This window comes from Schistocerca serialis, chromosome 9 (assembly GCF_023864345.2).
Source record: "Schistocerca serialis cubense isolate TAMUIC-IGC-003099 chromosome 9, iqSchSeri2.2, whole genome shotgun sequence".
In the NCBI taxonomy this organism is placed as follows: domain Eukaryota; kingdom Metazoa; phylum Arthropoda; class Insecta; order Orthoptera; family Acrididae; genus Schistocerca; species Schistocerca serialis.
The window spans coordinates 446,582,484-446,597,190 of NC_064646.1; the positions used below are offsets into that span (position 1 = coordinate 446,582,484).

Sequence of the window (14,707 nt, forward strand, 5' to 3'; positions counted from 1 at the left end):
TTAGAGGCCGGGTTTTGTCTCAGTCTGCCACGAGGGTACTCTCCCTACAAATGCTCGTTCGAAGGAAACGCAACGATAGACAGTAATTTCAACCTAATCCGAAACAGTGCACCGCGTCTTTTCGATTTCAGCGAGGGACGTCGCGTAAATTTTAGGGGATATAGCATGTACTGCACTAGTGATTCACCGTTACCAGACGAATATTTCCCTCTGAGAGTAAAGCGCCCTCATGAGGACCATCCAGTGAAAATGTCTTCTGCATTACGACAGAGGAATACTGTACCTCAGGTTTCCAGGATACCCGACCATCTATTGACAAATTTTTGCTGAAGGAGAGAGTTACCAATCTGACGGGCGTTATCATTTTAACCTGCCGGGTATCGCCGATAACCCACTCAAATGCGCGTTCCGTGTGTATTCAGAAGTGCCTCTACCGGGCACGCACACAGAGGAACGGCTGTACCGGTCTCTGATTAGCGGACTCCCCACTCGGGAGGATGGCGCGCGCCCGCGTGTCGTATGCTCCCGCCAAGCTACGTCTAATGGAACGGCGCGCTTTGAGCTGCTGTTGCTGAATGACGTCACTTACTACTGCAGTTACCCCGACGCTGCTTTTCGCTATCCGGTAAGCGTGAGACTTAATGTTTTTTATTTTCGCTCTCTCCCCCCATTATCTCTGAGTTCTCACGTCGAGCAGCAGCTATATTGTGGAAGGAGTCCGCCAGTTTGAAAAAGAAAACCGTCTCTGCATTTGCGTTTATTCAGTTTGCGAATCAAATGGTTGAAATGGCTCTGAGCACTAAGGGACTTAACTTCTGAGGTCATCAGTCCCCTAGACTTAGAACTACTTAAACCTAACTAACCTAAAGACATCACACACATCCATGCCCCAGGCAGGATTCGAACCTGCGACCGTAGCAGTCGCGCGGTTCCAGACTGTAGCACCTAGAACCGCTCGGCCACTCCGGCCGGCGTTTGCGAATCGAATCCGGATATCATTCATTCCATAACCTGTCGCCATACCCATTTGGCTCTCGGAGCACGCGTACTTGATTGACATCAATTCTCACTGGCCATTACAGCGTTCCTTACCAGCGTCTGAAATATTGCGAGGACGTATTTTCCCATCGCGGAAGTAGCCCCACTGCAATGGAACTCTGGCAGCAGGGACCCTGAAACACTGTAGACACTTCTTGAAATGGAGCCCTTTCGCCTAACACACGCTACTACTCGATCACATCCAATTAATACTTTTACTAGTAATTATATATGACGGTAGTATCTGCTCCCGAAAGAACAGTTACCGTCGATGACCATGCAGCTTTGCTAGAAATGAAATGATAACTAAATTGACACCCTAGCTGCAAGCAGGCGTTGATACACTTCATTGGGGACATGTTGAAAATGTGTGCCCCGACCGGGATTCGAACCCGGGATCTCCTGCTTACATGGCAGACGCTCTATCCATCTGAGCCATCGCAGGGACAGAGGATAGTGCGTCTGCAGGGACTTATCCCTTGCACGCCCCCCGTGAGATCCACATTCCCAACATGTCCACAACACTACATTCGTAGTGGGCCTAATAGATGTTTGCCCATCATACTCATTACTCGTGGCAGATTAATCTACCAAGTCCCGTACGAATTCGGCATAGCGTGTGCGTTCGCACAAGAAAGTCAAGGGCCGGGAACCCATATTTTTTGTGGTGTCACCGCCAGACACCACACTTGCTAGGTGGTAGCTTAAATCGGCCGCGGTCTATTTAGTACATGTCGGACCCGCGTGTCGCCACTGTGTGATCGCAGACCGAGCGCCACCACAAGGCAGGTCTCGAGATACGGAATAGCACTCGCCCCAGTTGTACGACGACTTTGCTAGCGACTACACTGACGAAGACTTTCTCTCATTTGCCGAGAGACAGTTAGAATAGCCTTCAGCTAAGTCAATGGCTACGACCTAGCAAGGCGCCATTAACCATTTTAAGATAGAGTCTCACTTGTATCATCAAGGAATGCTGTATTCACATAAAGGATTAAAAGTTAAGTATTAAAGCAGCTACGTACTTTTCTTGCTACCATTCGTTACGTATCCTGTTTCAGACCTCTATCTAGCCTACGTGAGATTACGCGTGCCTTTCGGCTACTTCAGTGTGGCGTAGCTGTCTTGTTACACCACAACATTTTTAACTATATATGACGGTAGTAGCTGTTCCCGAAAGAACAGTTACCGTCGATGACCATGCAGCTTTGCTAGAAAAGACCTTCTTGTGCGAACGCACACGCTATGCCCGAACTCGTACGGGACTTGGTAGATCAATCTGCCACGAGTAATGAGTATGATGGGCAAACATCTATTAGGCGCACTACGAATGTAGTGGTGTGGACATGTTGGGAATGTGGATCTCACGGGGGACGTGCAAGGGATAAGTCCCTGCAGACGCACTATCCTCTGTGCCCGCGATGGCTCAGATGGATAGAGCATCTGCCATGTAAGCAGGAGATCCCGGGTTCGAGTCCCGGTCGGGGCACACATTTTCAACATGTCCCCAATGAAGTGTATCAACGCCTGCTTGCAGCTAGGGTGTCAATTTAATTATCATTTCACTTTTACTAGTATTAGTATCTAGTAATTTTTTATTATATTGTTATTGCTAACCACAAACTTTTGCCCACATAACTGATAACAGCGGTGTATTAGAGGCAACAAAAGATGAGCTACTCAAGCACATAGAACGCGGATTTGGACCAAGTTAACATAACCATTTGACTGTAATAACTTGCTTGCTTTACCCAAGAGTCTGAACTATAGATTCCGAGGATCTCAGAGCTTGTGCTGTGACAGCTTCTATAATAAGGCATTTACAAGCAACTGATTTTACTGCTACTGCTGGCACCAGCAGATATGGAGCAGATTGGGGATTTTCTCTTCAAATGATGCATGACTTTAGGAGTTGTTATTAGACTTTAGCACACATCAACCAAAAGGAGAATGGTGAAGCAGTCACCTAAATCCGTAGTATAATTCCTTAGCTTGTTGGGAAGACGTGGAAGCTTTATTCCGCTAGTCGTATAAGCTAGCTAACGAGTACCTGGTGATTCAAGCCACATTAGTGCCCTTCGAGCGTTTCTTTTTCAAGGCATATAAAGCGTTGTCATAGTCACTAACAGATTATCAGCGAAATGACTGAATAAAATGCTGTTTTTGAGTGACTGTACAGAGGAAGAATGCGTACTTTAGTTGAGATTTAGTTTACTTACTTTAGGTGACAGTTTCTGTTATACTCTTCAGTCTGAAGACCACTTTGATGCAGCTCGACATACCAGTCCATCATGTGGGAGCCTATTCGTCACTGAATAACTACTGCAGAATATATTGGGGCATCTAGGATTGCCCAGTCTGAAAATAGAAGTTCAAGCCATGCGGCTACACCTTCAATAATAAAAATTTACATTAAAACAATAGCTTTTAGGTTGTCTTGCTTTTTCTGCTATTAAATGATTTAAAAAGACATTGGCTCGATGATAATATTTTTTTATTTTTATTTATTTTTCATTTTTTTATTTTTTTATTTTTTTCATTTTTTTATTTTTTATTTTTTTCTCCCATTCTCTCACACATTCACACGATATATACATTGTACACACTCATACATATTACAGTTAACACATTCTCACGCTCATTCATTCACCTTTTATTTTTAAAAAAATAATAAAATAAATAAATAAATAATAAATAAATATTAAATACAGTAAAATAAGATTCAAAATAAAATAAAATGAAGATTATATAAAAATATATACACAAGATGTGTAGTCTTGTTATTTGCGTAGATCGTCGGGCCATCTGGTGGAGGCCAGGTAGTGCACCCCGTGTCCAAGTTCGTTATCCGACTGTTGTGTGTTTTCGTAAAAGGTTTTGGCAGTGGTTCTGAATCGGTCCCTCAAATAGGGTACCCCTGCGAGTTGGCGAAGTTCGTTCGTTGGGAACCGGTATGGCAGGTGGAGTGCCCTTTTCAGAGCACGATTCTGAATTCTTTGCAGCCGTTGTATGTGGGTTGGAGCAGCATTGCCCCACACAACAGCGGCGTAATTCAAGACTGGTCGCACCAATGTGAGGTACAATATCACCCCCAGTCTAGATGACAGTGTTAACGATGGGTTTAATAGTGGGTAAAACTGTACCATACTTCTCCTGGCTTTCTTTCGAATATTTTCTATGTGAGGTTGCCACGTCAATCGCCTATCAAGGGTCACACTCAAGTATTTTGCTGTTTCTAACCGTGGGACTGGGGTGTACTTTATCTCAGTGGGCTGGATGTTACGCGAGAGTGGTCTTCTACAAATAGCTATTGCCAGCGTCTTCGTGGCGTTGAAAGACAATCGCCATTTCGTCGCCCATTCACTCAGCTTATTACATGCTTGTAGCAGTCTTGCCTGGAGGTGTGCAGCATTCATACTTCGGGAGTACATGGCTGTATCATCTGCATATAAAGATAGGTGTGTTCTGGCCGTCGATGGCAGATCGGATGTATACAAGATGTATAACAGTGGTCCCAGTACACTGCCCTGAGGTAATCCTGCTTTGACGGGTCTGGTGGACGATATACCATCTTGAGTGCGGACATGAAATGTCCGGTTTTCGACATAGCCCTTCAGGAGTGTTGCGTGTGACACGGGGACCCCTTTATCTAGGAGTTTATACAGGAGTCGCTCGTGCCACATGCAATCAAAGTCACGAGAGACATCCAGAAATACAGCCCCGAAGAATTCCTTTCCTTCCATGGCGCCGAATGCTTCTTCAGCTAGGCGTAGTAGCTGCTGGGTGGTGGAGAGGCCTCGGCGAAAGTCGAACTGGACGTCTGGTATCAGGTGCTCTGCTTCCACATGCTGCTGAAGTCTCTTTATATATAAACGTTCGAAAAGTTTCGATTAGCAGGTAAAAGACTGGTCTGTAGCTAGCAGGTGATCGAGGGTCCTTTCCTGCCTTCGGTATGGCGACGATTTCGGCATGTTTCCATGTGAGGGGGAAGTCGCCAGTTCCCAGGATCTCGTTGAAAGCGCCCGCTATTAGTGGTACTGCAGTAGGTGATAGTTGCTTCAACAGATCATCTGTTAGGCGGTCTAGTCCTCCACCCTTTTTTCGATTTAGTTCTTCGAGCTGTTTTGTAACTTCTGCTGTAGAAATCGGTTGAATGTGGTCATTTCGGCTCGATTGTCGAGGAATCTTGGAAGTCTCTCGTTTGACTAGGCCAATGTGGGCTGCGTCGGCGGGGTCATTAATCGGCATGAAGTTTTTTGCGAATACATCTACCAAAGCATTAGCTTTGGCATCTGATTCGATAATTATATTGTTGGCCACGTGTAGTGGGGGTAACCGCTGTCCGTTCCTCAGTAGAGACTTCGTCGTCTTCCAGGCTGATTGGTCTTGTAGCTGTAGCAGTGCAACCTTTACTGCCCAGACTTGATTCTTATGTTTTTCTACTTCTGCCTTTATTTCTCGTTGCAGTCGATTTACTGGGCGCTTTGTGGCTGGATTCCACGTTGCCTGCCATTCTCTGAATGCTCGGCTTTTTTTCCCTGGCTGCTATGATAAGTGGAGGCAGTTGGTGTTTTTGGTCGTGTAGGCCGTCTCGGAGGCGTGCCTTCTGTTGCAGCGTCTAGTGCTTTAGTTGTTAGGTATAATAGAGTGGCTTCTGCTCCTGCTGTCTCTGGGTCTGGTGTGTCCGGAAGGTCTCTTTCAAGCAGCTGGCGATATGTTTCCCAGCCGATTCCTCGAATATCAAGGTGGTGTGTTGCCGGTTTATTGATGCCGACGAGGTCGACATCAAAGATGACAGGTTCATGATCTGATGTAAGGCCCGTTCTGGTAGTGGCAGTAACATCATTGGGAAATCCCTTAATGATGTCTGTAGCCAGCACGTCACTCTGGCCTCTGTTCGGAAAGCATGTGGGGTCGTATGGTCCCACAATGATGGCGTGGTTTCTTTCTGCAACTCGTAGGAGACGGCGTCCACTGATGTTAGTGATGCGGGTGTTCCAGTTGGTATTTTTGGCATTAAGGTCGCCAGCAAGAAAAATATTTCCTTGTTGTGACAGTAACGCCTCAAAGCCTGCTTCATCTAGATGGCCACGGGGGGTCCTGTACACTTTAATGAATTGTATGCAGCCTCTTGATGTTTGTACTGCAGCCGATGTGGCTTCTACTGTGGCTAATGCTGGGGGTGGCAGTTGGTGATGCATCAAGGAGTTTCTTACATATACTGCTGTTCCTCCACCAGCAGTCGGCCGGTCCGTCCGGAAACAGCTGTAGTTGGCGACTCGTACTTTGATGGCGGGTTTCAAGTGTGTCTCGGTGACAAGGCACATGTCGATTCTTTCATCTTGGAGGAATTGACGGAAGTCTCCTACTTGATTGCGAATTCCATTGGCGTTCCACGTGCAACATACATCCTTTTTAACCTGCTTATTGTATTCATGCCTTGGCCTCCGTCTACAACTTCCCCCCCCCCCCCACTCCTCTCCCCCCCTCCCCGCCTTACCACACTTCCCACAGTTACACAACTGACTATTGTTTGATGTATCGAATTAACCGATCCCTTCTTTTAGTCAAGTTGTGCTATAAATTTCTTTTCTTCCAGTTTCGGTTCAGTGACTCCTCATTAGTTACTCCATCTTTTAATCTCCTTTTGTTTGAACTGCTTAGTGCCCACGTTCCACGTTTGTACAAAGCCACAAACCACAAACTTTATAAATACCCTTAGAAGAACTTAGTAACCTGTAGATGTTGGTGATTTCCTCTTTTTCGGAAATACTTGTCTTACTATAACAAACCTGCACTTTGAATCTGCTCTTCTTCTCTACTTCGCACGTCATTAGTTATTATGTTGCCTAAATACGAAGGTCGTTCAGTAAATAATGCAACACTTCTTTTGAAAGTAGGTTGGTTTTGTGCAGGATTCCAATATACCTTATTATTGCCTACTCTTTTGGCTGCAACATCCTGTTTTTCAACATAATCTCCGTTGAGTACTACGGCCTTATGCCACCTTACCAGGAGGACCTGTATGCCAACACTGTACCACCCTACTTGTCTACGTCGGAGCCAACGTCTTGCTGCATCAATAACCTCCCCATCATCACGTACTGCTTCCCGTAGTGTGCAACTCATTAGGCCAAACAGATGGAAGGTACGTAGTCGGTGGGGAACCCAGTGGGAGTACCTTTGAGTACTCCAACTGCTGAACGAGTCTGTCTGTACTACCAACAAAGACAGCCAGTTGTGGAGAGAGGTGTTTAATTGTGTTGCATCCATCATCTCGAAGGAGAAAGTCCGCATGTCACAAGATTCCTGGGGTAACAGCTGTGTGCAGCCGGCGGGAATGCATGAGATGAGAAAGGTTACCGCGATGTCGTTGCGACGATGAAAGACTACTCGTCCAACGACTCACCGTGCTTTTGTTCACGGTCAGGTGTCTGTAGACATTCTGCAAACGCCTACGAATGTCTGAGGTGCTCTGGGTTTCCTCTAAAAGAAACTAATGACGGCTCTTTGCTTGGAGCGCTTCTCTGTTATAGAAGGTAATTTGCAAGCTACATAAAGCCACCACCTACCGGAACCTCATGAAACTATAGGGGCTGAAGCTGGAATATTCCACTATGTACCACCACAAACTCCGCCGCTTTTCAATCGAACCTGGCCGAGAAAAAAATTTGTTGCATTAACTACCGCACGCCCCTCGTGAGTAAACTCATATACCATTCCTAATGCCGTACCTCATATAATTCCCTAAGCATCGCCTGATTTTCTTCGACTATATTCCGTTACCTTTGTTTTAGTTTTGGTAGTGTTCGTCCTATAGTCTCATTTCAAGACACTATCCATTCCGTTCAACTGCTCTTTCAAGTCATTTGCAGTCTCTTACTGAACTACACTGCCCTCGGTAAACCTAGAAGTTTTCATTTCTTCCCCCTAAATTATAATTCCTCTGCCAATCTTTTCCATAGTTTCCTTTGCTGTTTGCTTAATGTACAGATTAAATAACATTGGGGATGTGCTGCAACCCTGTTTCCTGCTGTTGGTTATATTCACCTGTCTTTCTGATAACCTCTCAAGCTGTCAAGTAATTAAATTTGGCAGACATTGTTATCGATATGTTAGAGTGTTGTACCTTGGAATACTTTTCAACTGTTTGCTTCTACACAGCCGTCTAATAGAAGTTTAGCGTATTTTCTGATTCAATTTTTAAATGACGACACTCACTTTTAATGTGTTGCAGTCTTTTCCTGGAATTGCAAAAATTACTCCAGAAGAGTACAGTTTATCCGTTAATGGAAAACACACAGTTTGGTCATGTACCTCAGAACAAATATTCTAATAACCTTTAAAAGCATTGCAATCGAGAAAATCTTGTCCGTTCTGTATTTAGGAGTCTATCTGTTACATCATATCTCTACTACACATTAACAATCAATAGCTGAAATTAATTCAGGAGAAGTATTATCAAAAACAACACACATTTAAAAAAATGTTGAAACTGAAGCCATTAGAAACTAAGAGAAATTTTCATCTTCAAGAAAGATTTAATTAACAAGACGCTGTAATTCTGTAAATGTCACATGTTCAACAGTAAAAGAACCACTTCAGTTTAATGGTGTATAATTGGCGATGTGTGACTTAACTGCCCACATATTATACAAGAAGTTCTAATAATACACAGAATTTTATTCGCTTTAAACTGTGAGACTAAAGAATTAGAAATATATTCCGAATAGCTTGAATGTACTATACATCACCTAAACATACAGTGCCCCAATTATTAGCAAATGCGAGCCAAAATCCAACCTGATGTATAGCAACAAAAAAGGTAGTAGGAAGTGACCGATTTGCTTATAATGGCCTCTAGTGTGCATTCCTTCATATGTTTCTGAAATCAGTCGCTCGACTAAAGCACAAACTAAAAACATCGTGTGTTGCTGGGTTCACTGTTCTCTAGGTACAGCTGTCTCACCCTATGATAACAAAAACATTGTTTAATTAAAGCTCATATTAGAATATTTCAGAACTTTGAAAATCGACTATATATTATATTATCTCTCATAGACCGGAGCCTATAGAGTATCTATGCTAATGTTTTGTTGTGAATAAAACTGTCCACATTGCTTAATATTTTACTTCCATTATCACATATTGCTTCCTTTATCAGATCACAACTCAGAACGTGAACCATGTTGTTCTTTGACAATAAATAAAACACTTCCCTAAGTAGAATGTCAACCGTCAACTTGATTCAAAAAAGTTTCAAAAGATATAAGCTATACTCGAGAGATAGTGCTAGACTGGAGACTCTTTTTTCCTTTTTTCTGTTCTTCCTTGTAATGATAATGGTAATTCTATGAAACTACCATCATTCAGTGTCAGTTTATAAAATAAAAATAAAATAAAATTAGCATTGGAGGTAGCAAGACTAAAATCACACAAACCTGTGGAACATGCTGCACTTCTTGACTGTGAGGTAACCAACTCTTGTAATTTTTTCTTGTTTATTTATTGACGCAATCACGTTCTTATGACACAGTCTTAACCGGTTTCGGCCATACAATGACCATCTTCAGATTCTAAAGGCGTCATACACTGAACACAGGTTCAAGCATTGTCAATGCACGAACCTGTTTGACAATGCATGTACCTGTGTTCATTGTATGCCGCCTTCAGAATCTGAAGATGGTCATTGTATGGCCGAAACTGGTTAAGACTGTGTCATAAGAACGTGATTGCGTCTAACAATAAAAAAAAAATTTACAAAATAATCAGTCACTCACTCCATTGACCAAATGTCGTTTTTTCCATTACCAAATTTTCTTTGGCAAAATAAGGGACACTTTGACCCAACAAAATTAATAGGCCTAACACAATTTATTTAAACCTCAAAACTGGTTTATTCCATGGACCTACCAATAACTTATTCATAACAATTATAAGCTGAAGGTCTACACAATTTTTTTACTTAAAACTATATTTGTTTACACTTTTGGCAGAAGTCTGAAGTTTGCGATCATTCTTTACAAACTGGACAAATTTGTCACATGTGGAACCAGAATTAACACTTTTTTTAGTTGAGATTTCATTAAATCTAGATTGCAACGGTTCCTATCATCAAACCATTTGTTGTTCACCAAAGAACTAATTTTTCAGTGTGAGCATTAGATGCCAGTACACCGAGAACAAAGCCAAGAATCTTATTTATCTCCCTGGATTTAATTATTTTGGTCTCTGCCCCAGTCATCACAGATATTTACTTTTCAACTGTACTACCGTCAGTGGCAATTTTTGTATTTATTATATTTTTCGAAGAACAAAATTCATTTTACACGTTTTCCTTATTTTATGTCTACCTGAAAATGAGTAAGCATGTTCTAAAAATCATTAAAATTAACCGAATTCTTTAGGAACAGTGGGGGCAAGGACTTAATTGTAGCATTGTCAGAAATGTTTACATTTTTTACAATATAAATGTGAAAGATATTATAAAATACAGCAAAATTATTTTGAATTCTCTTCTCATTGGGAGGATTTAATCTATTTCAAACGTTGAGTTTATTGCTTCCAGAAAATGAGTCAGCTTTCCTTTGCTAAAAGTTTCTTTGACAAAGCTCCAATGGCACTACAGGTCTCCATTACAGTTAAATCTGAAATCTCAAGATATTTTAATGTTTCCAAAATATTTCCAATGTAGGAAAAAATTGAAGATATGCTTCGAGAATTAACACTTTGCTTGGGCCCTCCTCACTAAAATACAATTTGAAAGCCTTACAAGTTTCATTCGTGCTTTTAAAATAACATATTATTGGCTCCCATATCTTTATTAGCCTATCAACAGCTTGTGTGAGGGACAGCCACCTAGTAGGTACATGCCCTAAAATTTCACACCAATCAGTACCAACAAAATTAAAAAAACGATCTTAATTCTTACCTGCGTTTTTCTGATACTGAAAACTGTCAATAAATCTTAAGAACTATCATTTATATGTCTACATATGAGACATCAGAAGCGTATTTAGTGCCATTATGGCTTATGTGATTTGTGCAGTTTGCTTTAAATATTTTATTATTTTTCTCGCTCAGCAATTTCATCACGGATTTATTTTTGCCGTAACTGACACTAGCATTACCGGCACTGTAAGATGAAATGCACCCTCATCTACTTGTCCCACATGATTTAATAGTTTATTTCTGATGGCAACACAAGGTTCAAAGTACCTGATTACTACAGGAAAATTTTTCCCGTTCTTGAAATGCAACGCATCTGAAGCCACAGAAAAAAGGTGCTACACTTCTCTGGTTCATTTAGCGCATCTAGGAAAGCACTTACACTTCTGGGTGTTAATACGTTTTATGTAACAGATTCTGCTTTCGTCCTACCACAACGTAGCTTTTTGGCCACATCTGAAACCATAAATACGTTCTTTGCAAGTTTATTTGCGCAGTCCATGCTAATATTACTTAGGTTGTCTTTCACTGTATGATACACAACCGATAACGTACTGTTCCCCCTTTTGCGGATTCACCACTACTGGGACTATCACTTAGGCACTGAAAATATCTGGACATCTGAGACGTGTTGCTTCCTCTCACTCTGCTTTTGTGTCCTTCGGCGTTGGCGTGCTGCTGACAATCTCTATTACCACCAGGTGCTACGTTGAATTCACGCTGGCAGAGGGTGCAATACACTTTAGAACTGTTTCCTTTTACGGGATTAATCCATAAATGAGCTTCTTCCCATTTCTTCTGATATGTACAGAAACACTTTCCTCTCTTTTTATGCGGAGTTTTTGTTTCTTCCATTTCGCGTAAATCGGATTAGGCGGAACGACAAAGAAACAAGATAATCGCAACGTGACTCGCGACACCGTGTTACGTTTTGTGCTTCCTTCATATCGATGTAATAACAGTATAGAAAATACTACGTCGTATCGATTAATCGATGTTGTAGGGACCGTCCGGCATCAAGATTTGAAAAATATGCAGCAGGACTAAATCTTAATCGGTGTCATTTTCTCAAACACAGGAGATTGTATCTGCTGTATAAAATAAAAACGGTATTAGGCTTAAAAATTCAGAAGAATACGCGAGAGTTGGCAAACCTACTTGACGTTAGTGTGGCTCTCTCCACACTAAGAAGACGTACTCTTTGCCTGCATTTTTTAGCTTACGTAGTAGTACGCGCGAGTAACTTAGTGTATCAATTGACGACTGCGCTAAACAGTTCGAAGGCGTTGAATGCACACACTTTTCACATTTTTGTATCATACCAACAATAAGTTAAGCGAATCCGTCTTTTATAGACTCATCACCTGCTTGCACATTGTTGTTGTTGTGGTCTTCAGTCCTGAGACTGGTTTGATGCAGCTCTCCATGCTACTCTCTATCCTGTGCAAGCTTCTTCATCTCCCAGTACCTACTGCAGCCTACATCCTTCTGAATCTGCTTAGTATATTCATTTCTTGGTCTCCCTCTTGCTCTTGCTCATTATCAGACACTAAAAGCAACGCCTTGATGATATAACCATCTTTCTATGTCCCTCGCGTCTTTAACATTTGGCTGCAGTTGTCCAATGATAACACTGTGTGATGCTGATGTTCGTAGCCAGCATCATGATTTTTCCAAGGATTTTTCTTTCTAAGATATCTTTTATGAAGTTGTTGTGTTAAACTAGGTGCCCAGATAATTGAGTTCTTACATACTTTTGAGGAGGTGGTGATTTACATACTGTAAAAATTGTGGATAAAATCATGGTTGCACACAGCTGTGTTAATAATTTTATTGCATAACTAGTTTCAGTGATTACAGGCCACACCCAGGTGTCTGAATACAGCGAAATACAAAATTAAGTCACAATGAATCATTACAAAAACAATATAAACGTTATACTCAGCGTTTATAACCTGCTGACAACCTACACTGCGAAAATGTCGTCAGACATGCGGCAACTCATAACCAACTACAAGCCATCATCTATTAAGCCAACAGCTCCAATGAAATACAAATCTGGAGCACATGCAGTGTCCAGTAATACTGTCGTGAAGCATTTGAAATTATAAAACGTGGCATGCAATTCTCAGTAATGAGAAAATCGTCGCAAGTGTCATACCGGCAGGAAGAGACGCTCGCAGATCCGAAGAGTCTTTTATACTTATACTTTAAAGGCGTCGCTGGATTTGTGGTACCTTACTATTGTTCACATAATGGCAAAATTAGAACGAGTAAGTGGAAACATGTAGGCAAGTTTGCAAGTAACAAACGGTCACCCTAGATTACAGCTTTCCACAAAATAAAATGTTTAGGAGAAATAAATATACTCTGCAGGCGTTAATCTATCATCCTTTTGTAAATAACTTTCTCAGCATTCATGCCATCTTACATCATTATTCACATATTTATTAGGGGAGGTGGAAACATGAAGACATTTTTACATTAACACAATGGCTGAAAATACTATGTTGTCAAAACCTTACAACTATTCTGCTTACAACCTATAGTCGTAGCAGAATACAACAAAAATAAAATGTCAAGAAGAGTGAACACACCATATTGACAACCAAGTAACAAATTTAAGTAACCAACTTACAAACCATTACATGTCTTACTTACTTCATGGTTTATGTTAAATACAATCAGTCCTAAGTCAATGGTGATATTAAGTAACCTAAATTAACTTCAAGCTCTGAGGAGAATGAAACTGAATAGCCTTGCACTAAAAGTGAACCCAACATACCAATGTACAGATCTTGTAATCATTCTGTGGTGACATTAGCACGTAAGTTTAATATCGGAATCATAGGAGCTGTCACACATCTGAATAAGATTTCACAATGCACTGTGCCAATAGCTTATAAATATTGAGTACTATATTTACTATTGTTTTTTTAATGACTCGTTGTTCCTTATTTTAATTTTTCGTTGTATACAGACACCCAAAGATGGTCTGTTGATGATTGGAACTGGTTTTGCAACAATTTGATTACTACGCTGTGTGCAACGATGATTTGTCGAGAATTTCGATTCATTTCTGTGCCATGTTTATCGGTGCACATTTTATAAAAAATATAAAGCAACTCTCGAAATCGCAATTTCTTTTCGGCCTACTGGAGGTAATTTGTTTCGGTTGTAATAACCATCATCAGATTAAGATTCCAGATCACATGAAGATCTGATGATCTGAGCCACTTTGTGATGGATAATTTATGGTTTTATGTAGCATCCAGACATAATCTCATTGTGCTTTGTCTCCTTAATTTCTTTTTGAATTTTTACTGTAATTTTTTTCAGTCTAAAACATTTTTGTGTATCTTCTCCATCTCTAAATCTCTGTTGCTTCTAATTTTTCCTTTTCTGTTTCGTCAGAATCCATACTTCACAATCATAGTTGAAATGCTCTAACAAAATCTCGCAATGAATTTCTTTGCTCGTCCTGTATAAAAGTGGGTATCTGTTGATAAATTACTTTCATTTCTAAGGCTTGCTTGAGCATTGCAAACCTTATTTTAAAAGAGATTATTTTTTGTTATCATCTGTTGTCATCCATATCTACATCTGTAGTCCGTAAGGCACCTCAAGGTGTGTGGCGGAGGAATTTCTCATACAAAGTATTCCCCCCCCCCCCCCCCTCCGTGTCGTCTGCCTGTTATTTGTTGAGCATCTCCGTAATGTT

At 41.2% G+C, this 14,707-nt stretch overlaps 2 non-coding genes across 2 annotated transcripts; one reads left to right on the forward strand and one right to left on the reverse strand.

The window, feature by feature from the left end:
- Positions 1 to 1,409: 1,409 nt before the first annotated feature.
- On the reverse strand, positions 1,410 to 1,486 carry Trnat-ugu (transfer RNA threonine (anticodon UGU)). Its single transcript has one exon. It is a non-coding gene; the product is annotated as a tRNA-Thr (tRNA).
- A 966-nt stretch (positions 1,487 to 2,452) lies between these two features.
- On the forward strand, positions 2,453 to 2,527 carry Trnat-ugu (transfer RNA threonine (anticodon UGU)). The gene has a single exon. It is a non-coding gene; the product is annotated as a tRNA-Thr (tRNA).
- The last annotated feature ends 12,180 nt before the right edge of the window (positions 2,528 to 14,707 follow it).